The sequence below is a fragment of the Mirounga angustirostris genome, unplaced genomic scaffold (assembly GCF_029215605.1).
Source record: "Mirounga angustirostris isolate CCGP_5_RB_7025 unplaced genomic scaffold, mMirAng1.0.hap1 SCAF_14, whole genome shotgun sequence".
In the NCBI taxonomy this organism is placed as follows: Eukaryota; Metazoa; Chordata; class Mammalia; order Carnivora; family Phocidae; genus Mirounga; species Mirounga angustirostris.
Window position 1 is genome coordinate 18591034 of NW_026991722.1, and position 23259 is coordinate 18614292.

The following is a 23259-nucleotide window of genomic DNA, read 5'->3' on the forward strand; positions in this document are numbered from 1 at the left end:
AGAATATTGTTATAGCTGGAACTCAAGAGTTCTCGTTTGTAAAATGGGAGAGCAGAACTAGGTCTTTGCTAAGGTCCTATGTACTCCTGATGTAGGTGAAGGGAGTCTGAATCTTTCCTAAATGTCTCTTGCATCATTTGCGTTTAACAAGGGCTGTGGGGGGTGGGTTATGGAAGAGGGGCAGCAGAGGGAGAGCTAGGTAGGGAAAGAGGGAAGTATCGAGAATGTAGATATTTGTGGGGTGGTGGTGGTGGGTTTAGGCTCAGGCAGATAAGTAGGAAAAATGAAGGAAAGAAAAACCAAAAGAGAAGGCCAGACATAAGAAACAGTTGTAAAGCAAACAAGGAAAGGCTTGGGAAATAATGACTCCTATATTTGATGAAAAACATTGTGATTTGACACCTTTACTAGAACTTGACAGGGGCTATGTCATATTTGCCTCAGTAAAACTGAGAGGAGATGGTGCTGGACTTGTTTGAATCAAAAGAAATGCTTGTAACAGATAAGAAGTAAGAGTTCTTCAGGTGACCCAATAGTCTTTAAAAAATTTATCTAATAATTTAGGTGTAATGAATGATTTTAAGATGAATTGAAAAGGGAGTCAGGAATAAAATCATTAGGATCTATGTTTAATAAACCATAATAAATAGTCCAGAAACAGACTAAGTTATATATAAAAGCTATCATATCATAAAGATGATATTTCAAATCAATGGGGAAATAATGATTTAAGTAATTGACATTAGAACATTTGACCAATTATTAAATTATTAAAATTTCTAAAATTTCACCTTATGAAAACTAAGTGATCTAAAAGGTTAAATTTAAATTTCTAGTTCACATATTTCACCTAAATTAAGTTCTGGTTAAAGATTTTCAATATAAAAAGTGAAGCCATAAGTAACCAGAATAAAATTTAAGGCAATATTTCTGTAATATTGAGATGGAAAAGGCCTTCATACAGCTGATACCTTGGATAGAAATAATAAAAAGAAAAGATGGAGAAGTCAGACCACATATGGTCAAAACAAAACAAAACTAAAATACAAGAAGAAAACTCTTATATGATCAAAAATATCATTTATAAAAAAAGGACAGGGTAAGAAATATATTTGAAGCATACATGTTAAAGGGATTATCTTTAAATCATATTGAAGTCTGTCAATTCAATAAGAAAAAGATGAATACTCCAATAAGAAAATGGGAAAAGGGATATAAACAGGAAATCTACACAAAAATTTATTCTAAGACCCCCCAAATTAATGAAGAAATATGAAAGAAAATATTGAGATATCATATTGTACAAGATGAAGAAAAGATCAATCGTATTATTGGTGAAAGTGTCAGATAATGAACAATCTACTGTTTTGGGGATGTAAATTATGCAGTCATTCTGAATGATAATCAGGCAAGGGTACTCTATCATCTACTGACTTTAATTATAAAATTTTTCCTATGGAAGTTATAAAATATATGAAACAAAGACAATAATTTCAATTGCAGGAAGTATAAACCCAAATGACTATCAATAGGGAATTGACTTAAAATATATTATATCCATATAATGAAATACCATGGAGACGTTGCAATGCTTGGGTAGATCTATCTTTAATCATATGGAAAGGTGTCCACAAAGTAAAAAGATACTTCATGAAGTAGTTTGTATAGATATAAGAATTCACCTTTATAGGAAGACATGTAAGTTTTCAATAAAGTGATTTTAAAAATAAAATAAATAGGTGAATCACAAAAACATGTAAGTTTGTGTACAAGGAGAAAAATCTTAGCTGATGTCCACCAGCCTATTAAAGATGCTAATGTCTATGTGATAGATTATAGTTTTGTCATTTTTTTGTCATATTCTGGAATTATTTGTGATGAGCACACATTACTTTTTGTAATAAACATTAAAGCTATCCCATATGAAAGATAAATATATTTGAAAAACATTTGTAAAAAAGGTGATAGCTATTAACATCAAACATGTTTTTGCAAGTTCTTGAAGAAGAAAGAAGAAAGTTTCCAAGTTCTAGCCCAGCCCAGGTGCATCTCTCTGGCAGAGTTGCAGGTGCCGTAGTGGGATGGTGTGGCTATATTAGAAGAGTGGCTGACTAAGGCATGGGAGTAGAGCACTGGTAATGTCTGCTGCAGGGTCTGAGCTAAGAGCAGAAAGGGTGAAAATTTGGACTTGAGGTTGCTCTCAGTTTGATTCACTCTGAACCAGCAAACTAGCAGTGCAGAGGACATATGCAAGATTAAGATTTAGGTAAGTGAATGCAGGTATAGAGGATGCCTCTCCGCCAATCCCCCACACATCCTGCCTCTCTAGCTCTAGTCCTTGACATGCACTTGGAATCCGGTGTTCTTCTCAGCCCCCTGGAACGAGGTGCTGACCATGTAGCTGGAGCCATAGACTCTGCCCAGTTTAAGCGTTCGACTGAGGAATGCATTCTGTCAGTCCTCAGAGTTCATTCTATTGCCTTGTATGCTAATTCTTGGACTTTTATTTTCTCCTCTATTCTAATTTTTACTGAGTCATTGGGCTTATAGCATGTCTGGTTCTGACCTAGCATGGACCCAGTGTTATAGATTGATGTATAAATTCAACTTTCCCCTAAAATTGATTTAAGAAGGCTAAGAAAAACACTCAAAAGGTGATTTATAAAAATACAAAGGTAGGGCGCCTGGGTGGCTCAGTTGGTTAAGCGACTGCCTTCGGCTCAGGTCATGATCCTGGAGTCCCGGGATCGAGTCCCACATCGGGCTCCCTGCTCGGCAGGGAGTCTGCTTCTCCCTCTGACCCTCCCCCCTCTCATGTGCTCTCTCTCAAATAAATAAATAAAATCTTTAAAAAAAATACAAAGGTAAATAAATGAGAACATCAGGGCAAAGGGAGAATGTGAAAACAAAATAGAATAAATCTAAGGGGGGAGTTAGTGTACAAAATCCATGACATGTTTATAGTGCGACTTGTATATTTGTGAGAATTGAGCCACATTTTTGGGCTCTGAACATCCTAACACTCAACGGAAAATGACCCCTTAAAAAGTGACATAGTGTTCCTAAGTTTAAAAAACACACACAAAAATACAAAGCAAAACACCGTTGACCGGAAGCACAGCTTTTCTGAGACCCAAAGGAGGGCACAATATGACGTAGTAAGATACCATCTTCGACACCAACCTCAGTAAATACCATAAATACAGCGGTGAATTTTGTTCTGTTATCCCCTTGTTCCATTGTTTCACTGATGATTCTATTTGTGCTGTCAAAGCAAACTTTGGCATCGAGCCAAAGCAAAATTTAATAAAACTATTTTAGGATGCAAATCAATGCAATCCAAGCATGCAGTTTTCTGATGGGTTGGTTTGAACTGAGGGCAAATGTAGATTATCTAGAGAAATGGATAGAATTTATATTCTTCAGGCAATATACTAGGAATATTATTTTTCACAACCAAGCTTGTGATATGACTCTTTGGACAGCAGAGAGTTCAAGGTGATAGGCTCTGGAAAAATCATCCAGTGAGATTTTGTGTGTGTGTGCAGCTGGTTAAGGATAGATTCCTATGTTCTGGCAATCAACCAACCAAGCCAAAAGATAGAGCGGCATTTTCTTAAGAAAATTAAGAAGTGCACCTAGAGCAGGTGCTTAATAAATGACTCCTACTATCTATCCATAGAGGTCTCTCCATACTGCCTGTTGGACTGCTAGCATTTAAGTAATTTTTATATTGATATTTACAGTATAGTTAATTCTATGTCTACTGATTTAGTTCTATTTCATCCTTCTAATTGCAGGGTGTTTTTGTTTTATTTTGTTTTTGTTTTTTTTAATTGTGGTTTTGGTATGCTATCCAAAAGACAAGTGCCTTGTAACAAAAATGTTTATGAGCATGAACGTTTTGATATCTTTTTGAAACCTGTGCAATGAATTGGCTTCACAGCCTGGCATTTTCAGGAGATGTGTGAGCAAGTAGCCTCATTATTGATAAATATTTTAAAACACGTGGTATTTACCCAGAAGGTCCCAATGGCTCAATGTGCCTCCTGCAGAAATGGCATGTAATAAAAAACTCCAGAATGAAATTTCAGAGGAAAAAAGGATACTGCACTTAAACAAAAATTCAATAAAAGAAATGTTAGAAAATCCCCAAAGCCTTCCAACCAAGTTATGGATTAATTGCTTGGCACGTTTCCGTTTTTAATTCCAAGCTGCCTTTTTGTTAGCTGAGTAAACAAAGCATCTAGAATAAGTCAACTTCAGCCAACGATGACAGCCCATTAACATCATGACTGATAATAATGATAATCCCCAAAGGGTTTGACAAGATCCACATATAAGCAATATATTTGACCAGCAGGGACCGTGTTGAGAAGGAAGGCAAAAAGGACTCTTGTTCTTTCTGATAAGAAAAATAGTGACATAAATGGGTGCAGTAAAAAGGGCCTATCTTTTGGCTGTGTCTGGACTCCTACACGGTAGATCCAGGAACTCTTATGAAAGGGATATAGGGTTATAGGTTTGGGGGTACAGCTTGCAATCAGTGCTGTGGGGCCAAGGAAGGAAGAACTCTTAAATCGTAAATCCAGCAGTCTTTATAGGGCTGTTATACCAGAGGGTTTCAGGGCTGGAAAGGGATTGATTGCTATATCACAGAATTGGTAGTTAGTACACTTGTTCACGCCTCAAGGAAAATGTTTTCATTAGAGATCATTTTATTTACATGATATAGATCCTATCTCTCTCTCTCCTCCCTGAATTCTCTCTGATTTCCAAAAGAGCGAGGGCTCTGCCTTGCACATTGTTTGCAGAAGGTGTATAGTGAATATTAAATAATGTTCAGCTGCAAACAAGAGGTATTCAGACTAGGTTCCTTTAAAAAAAAAACAAAAGCCACCACAAAGCACTTCTCCCCTCCAAAAAACCCCCCCAAAACAAAAAACTCCTTCAAAATGAATCAACACTTAAATTTTGGTTCTAATCTTTGGCGATGCCCTGTTGTGTATGTTACCATTCTCACTATATTCTGAATTTTCCAAAAGATAACACGATGGAGAGATTTATGTAAGAAAGAATTCTCCTGATGCATCGAAAACCATCTCTTGAGTGGAATGGTGTAAGATGAATCAATAGGCAACCAAGCCAGAAGCTCTCTGACCTTCAAAGTCTTGATATTGTACCCATATAGTTTAAAAGAAAAACTTTGCCCAGATGAATCAACAGAGAATTCAGCTTTATGCCTACATTTCATGATTGATATTGCTGCTTGCTTCTGTGAATGCCTAAAACTAGTGGTGAATTTGGATGCTTATTTTTCTTCATCCTCCCTGGGTATTGCATTCATACTGAAATCCTGAATTATATCCACCCATCCTATTTTAATAAGGCAAAAAAAGAGTGCTCTTAAAAAATAAGTCACTGGGGTTTTCAAGCTGAAAGAAACAGCAGAGGTTAGTTAAATGCAATTCTTTAATTTGGCAAATAAGGAAACTGAGTCCCAAAGGGGCTCAATCTGATCCAAGATGATGCAGCTACTCAACTGCAGAACTTGAACAACCACGTACTTATTAGGGAGCTCATTAAGGCAGTAAAGGATGGGGGGAAAAAAGTCCATCTTTTTTCTTTTGGAAAACAATATACACCAGGATTATGACCAGATATTTTTAAAGCTAGATTGACCTAAAGTTTAAGTTTAGGATTAGCCTTTGGTTCTTGCTAGAAAACTGTTGAGAACTTTTATAATATATGGTTCTACTTTCTGGACTGGGAGACACTTTGATGCACTTCTTTCTTCAGCAGATGTTTATGGAATAATGTTGCGGGAGAGACACTGTGCTGGGTGCTGGGAGGATATGTACCAGTGCGAGCATCCTAGCCTCGTTCTCCAGAAGTTATAAATTGTTAAACTGCTTAAACAAGAGGCCTGACACTGAGGGGGCTCCAGTACCACGGCTGCCTACCTACGCAAACCAAATCTAAGCCCCTAAATGCCTCCAAGTACTGAAGTTGAAACCTGACAACCACCAATCACAAACCGCCAACGAGGCTTTAAACAGCAGCCAATCAGATCATCTCCTCTCTTTGTTCCCCTACTACTTCCCCTGGCTCCTCCTGGAGAGCGCATCTAACCACTTCCAGTTTTGTGCTGTTTGATTTGAATCAATTTTTGTTCAAAATAAACCTTTGCTCAAATAAATTTTTGCTCAAATAAAATTAGGATTTTATAAAGCCTCAGTTTATCTTTTTCTTTTTTTTGAGAGAAAGAGTGGGGTGAGGGGGAGGGACAGAGGGAGAGAGAGAGAGAATTTTTTTTTTTTAAAGATTTTAATTATATATTTGACAGAGAGAGATACAGCGAGAGAGGAAACACAACCAGGGGGAGTGGGAGAGGGAGAACCAGGCTTCCTGCTGAAGAGGGAGCCTGATGTGGGGCTCGATCCCAGGACCCTGGGACCATGACCTGAGCTGAAGGCAGACCCCTAACGACTGAGCCACCCAGGCGCCCTGAGAGAGAGAGAGAATCTTAACAGGCTCCATGCCCCAAGCGGAGCCAGACTTGGGCTCCATCTGATGACTCTGAGGTCACGACCTGAGCTGAAACCAAGAGTCCAACACTTAACCAACTGAGCCACTCAGGTGCCCCTAAAATGCCTTAGTTTACCTTCTAATAAATTCCAGCATGGGGGATAACAAAAGTGAGTCATTACATAACTCAAATCAGAATGTGATTGGGACCTCTGTAATGACATAAAGTACTATAGGGAGTCTGGGAGAGAAATGAATAGCTTTTAATTGGGGAAATCAGAGAAAACTTTCTTAAGAAGATGTGAACTCTGGCTGGCATTGAATGAGAAGGGTTGGACAGATGGATGTTGGGGAAAATTCTTCTGGAAGGAGGATGCATGAGGAGCAAAGGCACAGAAGCGGGGAAGCTTCGGATGCATTTGGGGAATAGCAAACTTGGTGATTTGACTAACAGAGTAGAAATTTCTGTAACTGGTGGATATGAGATAGGTATGGGATAGAAAGTAAAGGCCTTCGACCACAAAAATAAAACCCCAATTTGATGTGTTGCTTTTCACTGCATTACATTTTAAATACCCTCAGGAAGCAGTGAGTTGAACAGATACAGACCCTTTTCCTTCCAAAGAATCCTAAGGAGTCTGATATCCTATAAGTTCAAATGTGTCTGTCCTCTTGTCTAGTTCTAGAAGGAATCAGTCATTTAGCTAGTGTAGGACCAGAAGCCCGCAGAATCCAATGGGACCACTTAACAGCAGGATGCAGGTTAAACCAAGCAGTTCATGGCACCCATGTACATTAGGAGATGTCGGGATCCACGCACCGTGTCCAGCATGACACAGTGATTGACTCTGCAAGAAGTCATTGTTATCTTGAGTTCCAATGTTTGTTTCTTTCTCCACCATCCATTCATTCATTATTCATTGAACAAAATTTAGTCCGAATTTTTAGCGAACCAAGCAGTGCGCTAGAAACTGGAAGGCAATGATTTGAAAAAAAAAAGGCACAGTTTCTGCCATGGTGAAGCTGAAAGTCTAGCAGGGAAGACAGTTAAAAAAGCTGTTAAGTGTGCAGAGCCTCAAGTGGATCAATGTCACGTGGAAAGGGAAGTGATGGGCCATGGATGGCTTCAGCGGACACAGTCCAGGTGGTTCTGGCACTGGGGAGCTCTGAAAGGATTGCTCTTTGGCTGGACTACCGAGCTCTCAGGAAGGGGGAGGGGGAGGGCCGGAGGTGGCATGAGGTGGCATGGGGGTCAGGGGCCAGGCCATGACGCCCCTCGCAGTCAGATTAGGAAACTGGAGCCAAGTCATCTTTCTTCCCTTATTTTCCTTCTTTTTTGTTTCTTCGGATGGTGATTTTAGAGTTTTACGTGCCAAGCTAGAAATCCAAATAGAAGTAGTGTTACGGGACGGCTGTGAAAAGTACTGTAATTACTTAGAATCATGCTGTTCTGTACGGCAGCCACTAGCTGCCAGGGACCTCCGAGCACTGGACGTGTGGCTCATCCAGACTAAGATGGGCTGCAAATGGCAAACGCTGAGTGGATTTCGAACCTGGAGTCTGGTGAAGAGGACACAAAACATCTCAGTAATATTTGTATTGATTATATGTTGAAATGATAATATTTTGGAAGTGTTGGGTTAGGGAAACTATATTATTAAAATCAATTTTACCTGTTTCTTTATACTTTTCTCAGTGTGGATGTTGGGAAAATTTAAGATGGCATATGTGACTCACATTCTATCTCTGTGGGACAGTGCTGGGCTAAAACAGTTCTGATGCCATTTTTAAGAGTAAGGCAAGTTATGTGTGTGGTTAAGTACTTCACTGAAATGTCTTCCCGAGCCAAAGCAAATTTGCTATTAAGACAGCATCATTGTTGTTAAATTAAGGTTAGTAATTTAGACGAAGACTGGTAGTCAACTTTGCCTGATCACTGTACAAGGAGTTTACTAAGTGAGTGACCCCAGGCTCGAGTCTATTTGAGAGTAATAATGTAGCAATCATCTAAGAGCATCCTTGCATTTGAGTAACTAATGGGAAAATTATGCAAAATACAAATTGTGCATTTATTATCAGAGAATCTTTACTTTGTAATAATTTACAAATTTACAGCTAAAAATAATATAATTAGTAGTCAATTCCTTCAAAATTGTGTAATTCATACTTTAAAAAATGTATTCAGGCCCTCCCAATAAATCTAAATCTAAATCTAAATCTAAGTCTAAATCTAAATTTGAGCTTATTTCTTGTGGCGTAATCCATTGGCCTCTCCTTATTCATAAAGCTGAGTACTACTGTTATAAAGACGAGGCCAAATAAACAAACTGTTTCCCAGTGAAAACCTGCGAGGCCATGTGGGTCTGAAAGTACCTGACACAATTCAGGTTTAAGAAATGGACACATGGGCTCATTAAAAGTGCAAGGAGTCAGAATCCTGGAATTATTATTACTGTTTTAATTTTTATTATGGGCAATTTGCTTTAGCTGTCACTGCAGTGCATTTCATAAAAACAATCAGGCATGCATGCCAACTGGAACATTCACTCCAGGGTGATAGCAGACGGAAACGCACCCCACCTCGTTTTAAAGTCAAGGGCTCTAGGTGCTGATCTCAGCAGACGAAGTGGAAGAGATGTTCTCAAATGTCACCCACAAATTTATGGAATAACAGCCCATTAAGCTTGAAACCTCAAGTGCTCTTTTAAAAGATGCAATACTCACACTTAAAAAACCAACTGTATTTTCCTCCTTCCTTGGGGGTCTAGCAGGAAATTCATGGTTGTGCTCTACCGAGACAAACAGGCCACCACTCATTGCCATAAGCAGGAGCAGAGACAGGCATAAGTGTTTTAATATGGGGGCCTTATGTCTCTACCCTGATTTATTCCGTTGCTCGTTCTGGTCCTCCCAACTCCCAAGACCCCTCAGAGTTCCATCGAAGAATGCCATGATTATTTACTCTAGACCCAAACAGGACCTCCTGCAAATTCATTTTCAAGATCAAGCATTTTAATTGAATCATTGTTGTTTTATCTAAACTTAGAAAATAAAACCAGAGAATTTCCTCAGCTGCTGTCATACAGAAGCTGAAGGAAAGTGATTACAGAGAGGGCACGGAAGCTGTTGTATTAACTTTCTTACAAGAACGCCTGATTGTTTTAGGATCTCAGTATGGTAAATGGAGTCCTTTGGTGAGTACAATTTTAGTGCATCGAATAGTGTTTGTGATGGCCTGTTCACTTATAAAGTAAGACATTTAGTAATGTAATAGTCCTAACATTTAAACCTCAGATGTATTTCCATGCACAAGTGGTTAAGAACTTAAAAACGAGTAATTATCAATAGCATGTGTATGCAATAAGAGAAGAATCAGCTGAAAAAAGTTATATTTATGACATTGGCAAGAAGGATACATTAATTGACTGCAGAAAGGAGCCAACACAATGTTTACTCTGCATTTTTAAAGTGATATGAAGAAGATTCTGGTAACTCAAATGCATTAGCTTTATTTTGTGAAGGAAAGCCTGAAGGAACACTAACCAGGGGAGCGCTGTCTGGGGGCGGGGTGGTATCTGGAGCCTTGAAATTTCATTTTAATCACCCAGAAGGATCAGTAAGTAGATAGTCTCACAACTAATGCACAAGATAACATTTTTGGGTCTGTTAAGAGACCTGTGGTTTTCAAAGAGATGAGTAGTTAATAAGAGACTTTTGAGTTGGGACTTTCTATAATGCTTGACATGATCCTGTTTTCCTTCAAATGAGCTTCTTTCTGGAATGAATTCCCTTCTATTCCTAACTCTGCTTACCAAAGTTCCAGCTACATTTTAAGGCTTCGTTCGAATCTATATCTTCTAAGAAATCCCCGAGTTGACTCCCAACACCAGCCTTGCTGAAGGTCATCTTTCCTCCACATCAGAGCCATAGGCATATTGCTCTCTCGCACGTTTTCTCTTCGCTGTATTTATATATTGGGCTTATGTCCCTTATTAGAGTGTAAATTCCAAAAGGTCAGCTCTGTGTCTTATTTAATTTTGTTTTCTGCCTCCTCCTTACCCTCCCACCCCAAAGTGTCAAGTAGAAGTCTTACACATTGAAGTTACTCAATAAATATTTGTTGAAAGAATCAATGAAATGCAGTGCTAAGCGTGCTGTGGAAGGAATAACATATCAAGGACCTTGCTTTCAATTAATTTAAATCGACGAGTCAGCTATAATGGGTCCTTGACATTATGATTACCAGTCTTGAGTGATCACACTCTGAAACTGTCCATTTTATTCTGACACTTCTTGCTGTAGCCCTCAACTCTCTTTACTGAAGTACTAAACAGATGGAAGAAAAGTACCCCAAATGAAAGAACAATAATATAGTTTTGAGAATTTTGAGATAGCTCTTGAAGTAATTGACATCCTATCAGGGTGACTGACACAAAAATTGAGAATTACTATTACCTTATGACCAGACAAAATTTAAAAAATCCTTAGTAAGCAAACGCTGTTTTCATGTACATAATTTATGGGAGACAATTTCTATTCATCAAGTATACTCCAGGAAAGCTGAAAAAAATTATGGGAGGAAGAGAGGAAAAGATCCCAGATTTCATAATCTGAATCTTACTATCCAATTACTTCTGTGTTGTGTGTATATATAATGCCAAATAATAATTAAGACATAAAATACTCAGAAATTTCTATCTCAAACAATTTTTGTTTGCTATATAGCTAGTAGCCAAAGTGCTTAAAGAAATCCCTGAGTTATCTTGAAGATTTTCTCAGTTTTATACCAATTACTAGAATGAGAAGACTAATGACCTAATCACTCCTTAAGGAGAAATTGTTTGGCACATCAGTTTCTGGTAGAAAGCTGAAGCATATACCATGATTTTAAGAACGTGCAGCTACTAACCCAGGTTACGAAGCTTGGAAGAAACTATGATGGAAGAGAGACATCATCTTGCTATTTCCAGGTCCTTCTGGCCACATTTTACATTTAACCTCATTCTTTATTAAGGTTTCCTTAGTGATGCCACCAGTTTATGTGTTCTTTATGTCTGGTTTCCTCTACCATGTCCTCCAACGAGTGCTTCAACTTTCCTTCTATTTCTGTTATTTCTTGCATTTCCCCTAATGTCATGTGCTTCTCGGACTAGAAACCTTGTCTAAATCAGCTTCACCAAAGTGACCAGATTGTTTTCTCTCAGTTGGAGAATAATCCTTATTATCCCAGGGGTGGAGGGAAGATGTGTTCTTTGAAGCTGGGGCTCTCCCAAGGACAAGACTGTGCTCCATGGTCATGGCCAGACCTATATCATTCCCGGCAGAGGGCTGGACTTTATCTGCCTTCCTCTTCAGGGTGGTCCTTCACGTTCCTTTACCTCGCATGGTGTGGCAATGTGATCCCATGTGCAATTTTGCAATATTGCCAGACTATGTGTTTTGTTTTTGTTTTGTTTTGTTTTTTGCTTTTCAGCTTGCTTTCTGGATCAATGGCATTATTATTTATTACTAGAAAATTCTAATTATAGAGGGCACCATCTTGCTCAGAGGGAACGAATATTTCCTTGTGTTTCAGTTTGTTAAAGGAGGTGATATATTCTAGGAGGGTAGAGGTCTGATGATCTTAGTTGGTTAAAGCCCAATGTTAGAAAGGCCAATTTTACTGGGTCTCATCCCAGATGTATGGATTAGTAGGCTTTGTTCTATTTCTATTTTTTCAAGCATTTTCTTGACCTCTCTATCTTCTCCAATATAAGATATGAACATAGTGTTTTATACTTCATGAGGGTGATGCAAACATGAAATGAGTTAATACTGTTATAATTCTTAAAACTGGCTCATGGTAAGCTCTCAATGTTATATGCCATTGTTGTGTTATTATTCATTCAGTATTTTAACAAATGATGACTTTGCACTTACTGTGAGCCAGGCTCTGTGCAGGGTGCTGGCCATTGACAATGGATCGACCAGTTATGACCATGAGGGGTACCATAGAGAAGTTTAGGGGGCTGTCCGTCTAGATCATACTTAGTCCAGGGGTCTTAGGGAAGAGTCGTCTGAAGAAGTGGCACTGCCAACTTAGAATTAGGGATCCAAAGGTGATCCTTCTTGTTTTCTAAAAGATTAGCTCACTCCTTTTCAGTGCTGTGTAGTATTCCATAGTACAAGTATACCACAATTTATTCAGCCATTGTCATGACAATGTTGTGATGAACATCCTTGTTCATATCTCCGTGCCCTGTGTAGGATGTGTGTGTGTGTGTGTGTGTGTACAGTAATTTTTTAAGGAAGATTTGTGAATTGGAATTACCAAACCAAATGTCTTCATTGTAAGCTTTGTAAATATGTCATGAACATGTTGGCTAAATAAGTAAAACTTGTAATAGGTGTGGTTCTGTGAAATTTGGATTTTGCACTCATTCACCAAATGTTTATGAAACACTGTTTGGGCCAGGAACTGTCCTAAGGGCTGGGACATATTGCTCTATTTCTAGATTTTCCTTTTTCATATAACAGTACTTTCTAAAAACACTTTTTTTTTAAGATTTTATTTATTTATTTGACAGAGAGAGAGACAGCATGAGAGGGAACACAAGCAGGGGGATTGGGGGAGGGAGAAGCAGGCTCCCTGCTCAGCAGGGAGCCTGATGTGGGGCTTGATCCCAGGACCCTGGGATCATGATCTGAGCCGAAGACAGATGCTCAATGACTGAGCCACCCAGGTGCCCCTAAAAACACTTTGGATAGGGCCTGGCTTCGAGCATTTGGTCAAAGCTAGCTGCTTCTTGTCCTTCCTCATCTTCTTACCACTTTGATGGAAGTAATTACTCTCGTAACTCAAACTATTTTCTGTTATTATTTGTTTAGCATTTAGTGCTTATCACTTTGCCTTTGCATTGTTATTATCTTTGTAGGCTTGTAACTGGAATAACTATTAGTGAGCTTCCTGGGGCAGTTCTTGTAGCATTGCTATTAAAGGCTGGGAACGTGGGGGGAGCTGACAGGGGTTTGGCAGCACTGTTTTCTTCTTTTCTTGTCTCTTTCTTTCTTTCTTTCTTTCTTTCTTTCTTTCTTTCTTTCTTTCTTTCTTCTTTCTCTCTCTCTCTCTCTCTTTCTTTTCCTTCCTTCCTTCCTTTCCGATAAAAAACACATAATCTGAAACCTACCCTCAACAAATTTTTAAGCGCATAGTACAGTATTGTTAACCATACGCATATTGTAATATTGCAGATCTCTAGAGCTTTTTCATCTTGCATGACCAAAGCTCTGTACACATTGATAGCAACCCTCCATGTTCCCCGCCCAGGCCCTGGCAACCATCATTCATTCTACTTTCTGCTTCTATGAATTTGACTATGCTAGATACTTCACAGAGTGGAATCAGTACAAATACAGATCAGTATTTGTCCTTCTGTGGCTGGCTCACTTCACTTAACATAATGCCCTGTTTTCTTAGGTAGGGGTTATGGTCAGGGCTGGTCTTTGTGACCCCATAGGATCCCTCTATTCGGCTAGTACTATAGGGCCTGAGTAAAGGGAAAGCTGTATTAAGGGCCTATTTCTATGATAGAGGCTTTCTACACATTACCTCTTTTGAGTCTCTTAAAATCCTGAGACCTATATTTGATGATCAATGTTTGAGGACAAGAAAGAAACAGAACCCAGAAAGGCTGTGCTGCCTCATTGCAGGTAACAGCCAGGAAGTGGTGAAGCAGATCTTTTATGGGTTTCTCTCACTTCAAAGTCTGTTTTATTTTTTAATTAAAAATATATTTTTTAGAGATTTATTTATTTATTTTAGAGAAAGAGAGCACACAAGCAGGAGGAGGGGTAGAGGGAGAGGGAGAGCCTCTCAAGCAGACTCCTAGTTGAGCGTGGAGCCTGATGAGGGGCTCGATCTCAGGACCAAGCCTAAATCAAGAGTTGGATGCTCAACTGACTGAGCCACCCAGGTGCCCCTATAGTCTGTGTTTTAAGATAATATTCCCATGCTGCTTTTCTGTGGAGCTCTGAGTCCTCCAGTTTCTAGCTACGAGAAAAAGACGTGCATGGTTTCTAAATTCATCATTCATCATTCATTCATTCTTCATGTGTTGAGATGTGCCTTTGAACGTCAATGATTCAAGGCACCACCCCCAGCGACCACTCCCCCAGAGACCTGGGAGTCGTATTTGATTCCTCTCTCTCCTCACATCCAGTCCATACCAAAACCAAGCAAGGGCTATTACTTACTTTGACGGACTGGGCTAATGTTGGATGGTTGGCTTCCCACGCTCCTAAAGTTAAATTTCGGCTTTGTAAGTGAGACCATCCCAGGGGTGAAGTCAGTGCTCTTCTGGTCATGGGTGGGAGGAAGCAGGCCCCCTCCTCAGCCTCCCTCAAGCCCCCAGCCCTCTCCTGACCTGTCTGGCATTTTTCTGACCACCAAGCTTGCTGGCCTTTGGGAGAATGGATCAGCCTTCTAGTTACTGTCCTTGCAATGAGTGAAGGCAATTTGCTTGGCCCCTTGTACGTGAGCAATAACAGACATGGTGGCTCATTACCTTTCCTTTTTATTTCCTGAAGATTTCTTCCATTAAGCATTCTGTTCTCCTGTCAAAATTCAAAGTATGCTCCAGCAGCCCTTGGGTAGCCAAATATACTCTGGGTCCATTCATTTAGCATATTGTCGTTTTCAGACTTTATGTCCTATCAGAGAAAGACACTCACAGAAATAAAACAAAAGAACAGAAGTCTCCAAATGAATGGGCTTACTTCATGGAGGAGAAAGTTGAAGTATTAAAATCGCTCATCAGATGTTCTGAAAAATCATTTCAGCTGCTCAAAAAAAAAAAAAAAAAGAAACAAAATTTTATTTTGAAGGACGTGTTCCAAGAACTTCCCCTTTGATTTTTTTTTAAAACCATCTGTCATGTTTGTTTCATTCCAGCCTTGAAGTAAATAGATTTAGAGAGTATACGGCGGCCATTGAAACCTTCCGCAGAAGAACAGAAACAGCCTGCTCTGTCAGTGCCCTTCTGGTATACTTTAATCAAAAGGCTTTGAAATTAGAAAAAAAAAAAAATCCGTAGACATTTTGCTTGAGTTGGAATATGGTGTGCAGAACACAGAATGTTATTTTGACCTATTATGGAATGTCTTGAAACTTTTTCTTTTACTTTGGGGTAGCAAGGAGACTCTAACACAGAGTGACTTCTTATTGGCACCAGGGAATTTGTTTTCCCCTTTTATACTCTGGTTGAGCCTTTTAATGTGAGACTTCATTTTCCAATAGAGGTGAACCTTCACCTTCCAATTGAGGTGAACCTTAGGAGTGCAGTTCTTCACTCAGAATGAAGAAGCTTGGCTTTTCAATTCATCTTGTCTACTTAACCTCATGATACAATTTTTACTTTCTTACTAATTCCACCATGAGGAGCTTGTTCTCCTCTATAAGAATCCCCAAGGTATTGGGATGCTTTTCTTGATGATTTCTTTTGACCTCAACACTTTCGTTTCTTAAATGCCACCTGGAAAGAAGACCCATGAACTGGGCATCGCTCCCTCCTATGAGATGGAATAATTATTCCCTGGAATGAAGGGGCTTTCATAGATCAATGCCTCAGAGCAGGAAAGACAACAAGAATGTGAGAAACTCATTATAATATAAAAATATTCTAAATAAATAAATGGCAAGTACTAACATGCTCAAAATAATAGTGTGGAAGTGACTGACAAAGTGCGAGCTTGCGAACTCAGATACATAGCTGTGCAAAAGCTCCATGATGATTAAAAATGATGATGCTTATAGACTATTTCCATGATAATTTGTTTAAAATAGATGGGCCAATTCTACCACTTATATGTGTTGATAGAATGAAAATTAGCATACGTTGTATGATGTGAAGTCACCTGATTAATACTTAAAAATATCAGGCACTCATTAAAATGTAAATAAAATGTAAAACTTAATGTGACAACACTGAAATATTTACTGAAGAAATGATATGATGTTTGGGATTAGCCCCCAAATAATCTAGCCTGTGTGTGGGGGAGGCGCTGAAGAGGATTCAGAAGAAACAAGATAGACTAAGCATGGCTAGTCATTGGGAATGGGTGAAAGGTACACAGGAGTGCAGTATATACTCACCCTACTTTTGTATGTATTTGGAATGTTCCGGAAGAAAATAAAAACATCAGGATTGGGGAAGAAATCAATGTGACAAATTGAGGCGTTTTTAGGTATTGGAGTGTTTCATCAGAGAGCTTGAGGTAGAAAAGCGTAGTGTTCAGGCAGTTATAATTTATTTTACAACTTTCCCTTAAATATTGATAAATGACAAGGTCGAGACATTCAGGATGACCATGAGTGATTCTGATGCCTGGCTCAGATCGACAAACTCAGGAAGAAAAGAGAAAGATGCCACAAGCAATTTTTTTAAAAAGGAATAATGTCTTGTAATTCAGATATTTTAATGATTGGTTTTCTCTAATAGAGGGGTAACCTCATTTCATGAATAACTTTAAACCTGTCCCAGGATCATGCACAGAGTGTAGTCTGCAATCAGCCTTAGTAACTGTCTGGGTATGGGGTGAATTATAACTTTAAAAATGTATACCTGATTGAACATTTCAGATTTATAATTGTGCCTGGATGCCTTATTAACAAATAAATGTACCCAAACAATGTGAAAAGCTGGAATACATGTCATTGTTTTTATTGATGAGTAAGAAGAGATGAATGAAAAAATAGATCTTTTTGTGCTACCCTCACTCCCCCACCCTTTTATTGTCTCTTGGAATGCCCTGTGCTTTGTTTACATCAGCAAATATATATAATTTAGAGATGCTTGACAGAGCAAGTTCTCATTTTCAAGCTAAACTGAAGGGGATGGCTTATGTCACTGACAGATCCATGAGAGTTGGTTTTTCTAAAACAGTATTCTTTGAAGCCTTCAGATTTTTCAAAATGCTTTCAATTTGGTGATGTTGTTGGAAAAATATTTGCTTCCAAATCAGTGTGCAGCGTAAAACAGAAGGGCTCAGGCCTCACTGCTTTGCATTAGCAGGAATGAGGAATATTATTACTGTCTCAATGCCATAGTAATTCCTGCTGCTTTGGAAGCTGAGCTGTTCCCTGAGAAACTATTGCTAATGTTCTTACAGCACTTGAAAACACCAAACCTGTGTTGTCGTAGTGGACAGATTGATACTTCAAACTGCGACTTGTAATACTTTGGTGAATATCTTGATATTTTTGCATCACGTCTGAGGAAAGATTTGAAAACAGAAATTTGCATATTTGTAATAATTCTGTTATGATCACAGCACAAGGGACCCTCACCCCACAGCCAGGCACATGTTACTGTTTCTGTAGGACCTCAGGGACCAGCCTATGTCCTTGGAAGTCTTTGCTATTTGGCACCAAACTGAAGCCAACGACAGTCTATTTTCTTTTCTGAGAAGGCATATTTTGGAAGGATCAGATAAGAAGAACTTCTATGAGTAGTCTTCTGAACGACTCTCAGAACAAGCGTTAAAATCAGGTATTTTTACTTCAGATTGTATCACCCTTCCATGCTGAGCATCCTTGGAGAGGCTACCTGATTCTCAACCCCGGAGCAGGACCCTCAGGGTGGAATCAGTGGGGAGGGGATAGAACAGAGCATGGCCGCTCTCGGTCTGCATCAGTCTTCAGCAGTCAGCATGGGCTTCTTGAGGGCAACTGTTTTCAAAGGAAATATTTATATGACCTTAAAAATAAAACACTAAGACAAGAGAGAAATGTCTCAGGGAGTTTTACTTAAGTTATATTTTAAAAGGATCCAATAGAATCTTTACTTTCTGCCTGGAGATAATTGTGGACCTGGCTCATTTTCAGCAATTCAGGGAAATTTGACTTGTGAATCTAAATGTTCAGACTGGACCCAAGATCTTTGGGTCTGGAAAATTTCTCTCAGTAATAAATATTTGGGAAGAGGAGGTAGAAGATGTTATCCTAGTCTCCTCTGGGAAGTAGGTGAGACTTACCACTTGTACCTCCCCAGTTTCCTCTTTCTAGAACCCATGGCATCTCTTTCCCCTCCTTCCAACTGCTCCCAGGCTCTTCTCTTTTTCCTTCTTCTTTCCCTCCCTCCCCCTTTTCTTACTCCCTCTTCCTGACTCCCTTTCTCATACCCAATCACATTCTCTGTCTTCTTTTCAAAACCTGTTTCCTGATAAGGGTCTGAGAAAACTTCACACATAAACAAAAATGTTACCCCTCCTGGAAACAAATATATTTGAGTTATTTGAAAAGAAATCAAAAGTTCAAAAAAGGAAAAAAGAAATGAGGCCTTAGAGTTTGAGGCATCAGAAGTAACAGGTGTGGGAGGTATATTCTGGGGTAGAGGAATTGTCCAGGAGGCAACTGCAGTAGGGTATTAAACTGCAGTAGGGTATTAAACTGCTGTTGTCCATGGCTCCAACCTGGGAGATGCTTGTCAACGTGGCTCAGGAGGAAGGGCAGGCTGAAGGGAAAGTAGGAAACCAAAAAACCAGACTTGAGAAAATGTCCTCATATGCCTGGAAAGCCCTAATGTTTAATGTATCTTGTGTGTTGTTGTTGTTGTTGTTGTTTTAATGAAGCAATTTACAACTAGATAGTGAAGAACAGGTGAAGTTTGAGTCCAAGTAGCTGCACAGCCCTTCCAAGTTTGCTTGGTCACGCCCTTTGGGATTTCCTACAGAAAAGTCCAGTGCTTAGAGTTTTAAACCTGTTGACAAATGCACCTCGGGGCCTGGTTAACACATCTGCCCAGCCTGTAATTTGGAAGGCAAAATTAGTCTTATTTACAAAGAGCCAAGAGCACATTTGGTATTCTGCAAAACACAGATGTAGAACCTGGAGTTTTCTCCCCAGCAAGTTGGGGTATGACAACTCCTGATCCTCTGGTTGCCAGCACCGTGCCTTTGATCTGGTTTCTAAATCTGAAAAGGCTCCTTAACCAGTTTGAAGCAGGCAGCACTGTTAATTGAGAGCCACATCCATGCTCATGCTTGGGAAAGGCTTTAGAGTCAACTAATTTCAGAGAAAACTCAGAATTTGGAAATTGAAAAAGAGGGAGTTGGGTGGTTTCCATAGCAACTTTGCCATCTGCCTAGAGCATCATGGGGTGGCCTTTCCGCACTTTTACAAGAAGAAACTTAGGTGTTCTTAGTGGAAATTCCCAGGCTTTAGCTTTAATTCAGGCAAGAACCCAAATTCGGGTCTGGGTAGAGAAGGTAAAGTGGGAAGAGAGAAGGATGGGGCAAAGAGAAGGCAGACACGTGATCCACCGAGAATGAGAGGGCAGAAGAGCTTTATTTAGACTGAGAAAGTACCAGTTTGAAGCAGGAACTGAGATCTACAAAATTCCGCATTTAAATAGTGCCTTCCTTTAAAAGCTCAGAGTTCCAGTACCCGATTCACTATGACCTAAGGCAGAGTGGGAGTGTGCCAAGAGCATCGGACTTTTATCCTGAGCATTCTCTAGTTCTGATTCTGAAGGCTTCAGAAATAGCAAAAATGATGCTCAGGGGGAAAAGGAGGATTAGGAGGAGGATCAGGAGGAGGAGCAGGACTTTGTCACTTACTAAAGTTTTCCTGGTGGCAGCAAGCTCTGCACTAAGAACATGAAACTTCTGAAACCAGAGGACTGGGTATGAACAGGTGTTTCAGAAATTCCACCAAACTTGTTCTGTGGGTAAAGGGCAATTCTTATAAGTTTTGGGGTTTCTCTTCTCTGATTGTATTACCACTCATTTTGGAGCAATGTTTAGCCTAAGGGTTTGTGATGTGCAAACTTTGCAATTAAAATATATTTCTGCTTTTATTTCTCCTTTCATTTACCTTGTGTTGAGATGCCTGCAATCAGCATCTAGAAGTGTCTATTATGCCTACCTTAGACTCTCCAATATATTTTTCTTAAAAGACAGTGCAGGGTCATTAATGGGCTTGCTGGTTACCAGGCGGAAAACAAGCTCAAGCATTAGAATCAATTAATAAAGACTTCAAAACTTGTTTCTTTACACAGGCTAAGGGAAGGGAAGCTTTAGATTCTCCTTCCAAGAACTCCAAAAAGAATAAATCCCAAACTCTTATTACAAAAGAGATTATAATCAAAAAATAGTTACAAAAGAATTTATAATCGAAAGTCACATGTCAATCTTTCTCATTTACTTTCATCTTGATGAACCCTGTTTTGTTACAGGTTGTTAGTGTGATGGCGTGGGGCATTTCCCTCTTTAATCCCAAGCTCACCTCCTCCTATTATAGTGGGCCCCTCCATGTCATAAGGTGATATTTCACAAGGGAAAACCACAGAAACTGTATGAAACAGGTGAGAACGTAAAACAGCATAGTGCTTGAAATCACCTACTTAAATTGTGGGATGGTAGTTATTGCAAACATCATCAATTTTTCTTCAAGACAGAATGCTCTATAGTGAAGGAAAAAATAAAAGAGATTGCTCAACCACATTCCCACCTAGAGATTTTTTTGCATGAACCTGTGCTGGGATCCTGGGGACCCCCAAATGGAGTAAAGGAGTTTGAACCCCTGTTAATGTAAGTCAAAAAGCCTAATGGATATGGTATGCTTAGCAGAAATGAGATTGAATGAAAGTTATACACATACATTCATATATTCAGTGTCCTTGTTATTGTGATATGATCTAGTTCTTATAGACGGTTTTCTGGGCCTGTAATAACTAAAATATTGGAAAACAAGTTAATTTTTTTGCTTAAGATTTTTTTTGGAAGACTATAACTTTAAAAACACAGGGTCAATAGAATAAAACATAACTAAAAAGGAAAATGTGAGTTTCTGTACTCTCATAGATCATTTTTTTCATTCAAATTTTTGGCTGTGTAGTGCCCCAGCATTTATAGTTCTTTGATTTTATGTCAAAATATAAACACAAATATCAGATTAGATTCCCTAACTAAAGAATTAAGATGGTTATCCCATGACATTTGGAAGACAACTCAACCAACGAGCAGACCCGGCAAACCAGCATGATTGCATAGCATGCAAATTTTAATCATCCAAATTTGCAATAGCATTATATAAAATATGACTGACTTTATGCACAGAAATAAAAATAATATGAATTCCAAAAAAGTTAAAAGCCTTAAGAAATGATTCTATAATTTCAAAGCTGGGGGAGCTGAGTGATTTATAAACTGTGTGATGTTATTGCCACCTGGTAACCTCACTTGAACTTGGGATACAGAGTCATTGACTCTTCCTTGTCATCTTATGTTTTTTACCTTCTTAGCAAGCTCTGTGAGTGATTCTGATGACGACAGATGGGGGGATTTTAGCATTCACCATTATTATAATTTAAAATCTCCTGCCTAGAACATGTCTGATTCATAGCTGGTGCTCAATAAATACTGTAAATGAATGAATAAGTTAACATTTTTCTTTAACTCTTATATGAGCATCATCTGAGCATTCATTAAATGGTGGTAGTAGATGCTAGTCTCAAAAAGTGCTGAAAAAAATAATATGGTAGTGAATTTAGATGTGATAAATACTATTATTGTGTATCTGTGATTTTGATTGCATATGTATGAGGGGGGAAAGGGGAAGGGGGGCGTTTTAAAATTTGGTCTCAAAGCAAAAAGAAGCCACAAGGGTTGAATATTTTTGTATCTTTTATACTTATTCATACGAAAGCTCAATCTTGACAAGTGTGAGTTTTGATTCCGTGAGGTCTTCAGCCACACATTCTTTTCATAAAATGTATTTGGCATATAAAGTTGTTTAGAAGAGTCTAACTCCCCCAGGAGAGGATGTTTGGAACAGATGTTTGCTCTGTTGAACTTAAGGCAGTCATCCTTCCCTTTGTGTACCTTTGAACTGATGTGGAGTTTTGATCAAATTGCTGACTTGTACCCCAATTTCATGTGTGGGGTATTTGGTGATCTTTTGTCATCACTTCTTCCTTGATATTGTTATGTAAGATACAACCATGTTGGCAAAGTAGGACTGCAAATTTGGCAGCTTCTAAAATCCAAGATTCTGTTTTTTAAGTGTATGGAGTAAATAGAAGAAAGAGGTCAGGCTTAAATGAAAAGCTTTTTCTTACATTGTTATTGAGCTCCCTGAGGATGCGGAAACAGACTCTGGTACTATTTTAAAACTAAACACTGAAACTTGGGTAGATGCATTTGGAAGACAAACATCATTATTAGAGATAGCAAGGCAGAGCATGGATCTCTCTTTACGGTTTAAATGGAAATTCAACTAGTTCCATTTTTCAGGAGTTGTCTATTTCTCAAGGAGGAGTGTGCAACCCATCTGCCATTTGTCTACCCTATTTTCTCTTACTCCTCTTTGGGTTGAGGTTTATAGAGTTTAAGGCCAGACTTGCAGACTTTCAAGATAACATTCAAGTTGGGAATTTGAGTCCCATGGAGATGGTATAGGAGGCCATTTAATCACCCATTTTTGGGGTGAAAATTGGGCAAAATGATTGATCCTAATTAGACCAAACTTTAGATTACTCATCTATGGGAACAGCTCTATTCAGTGTTTATAGAATGGTGTGAGATTTCTTCTGTGAGGCTGATTTAACTTATTAAGATAGTGTGTCTTCACAATGTGATAATTTTAAGTAATTTATTTAGGAATTTTAGTATTTAATTAGCAAACTATTAAGCTTAAAGGTGTCCTGTAAAAGGAGAGAATATCCATAGCTCAGATTTTTCTTAATTCAACTACTT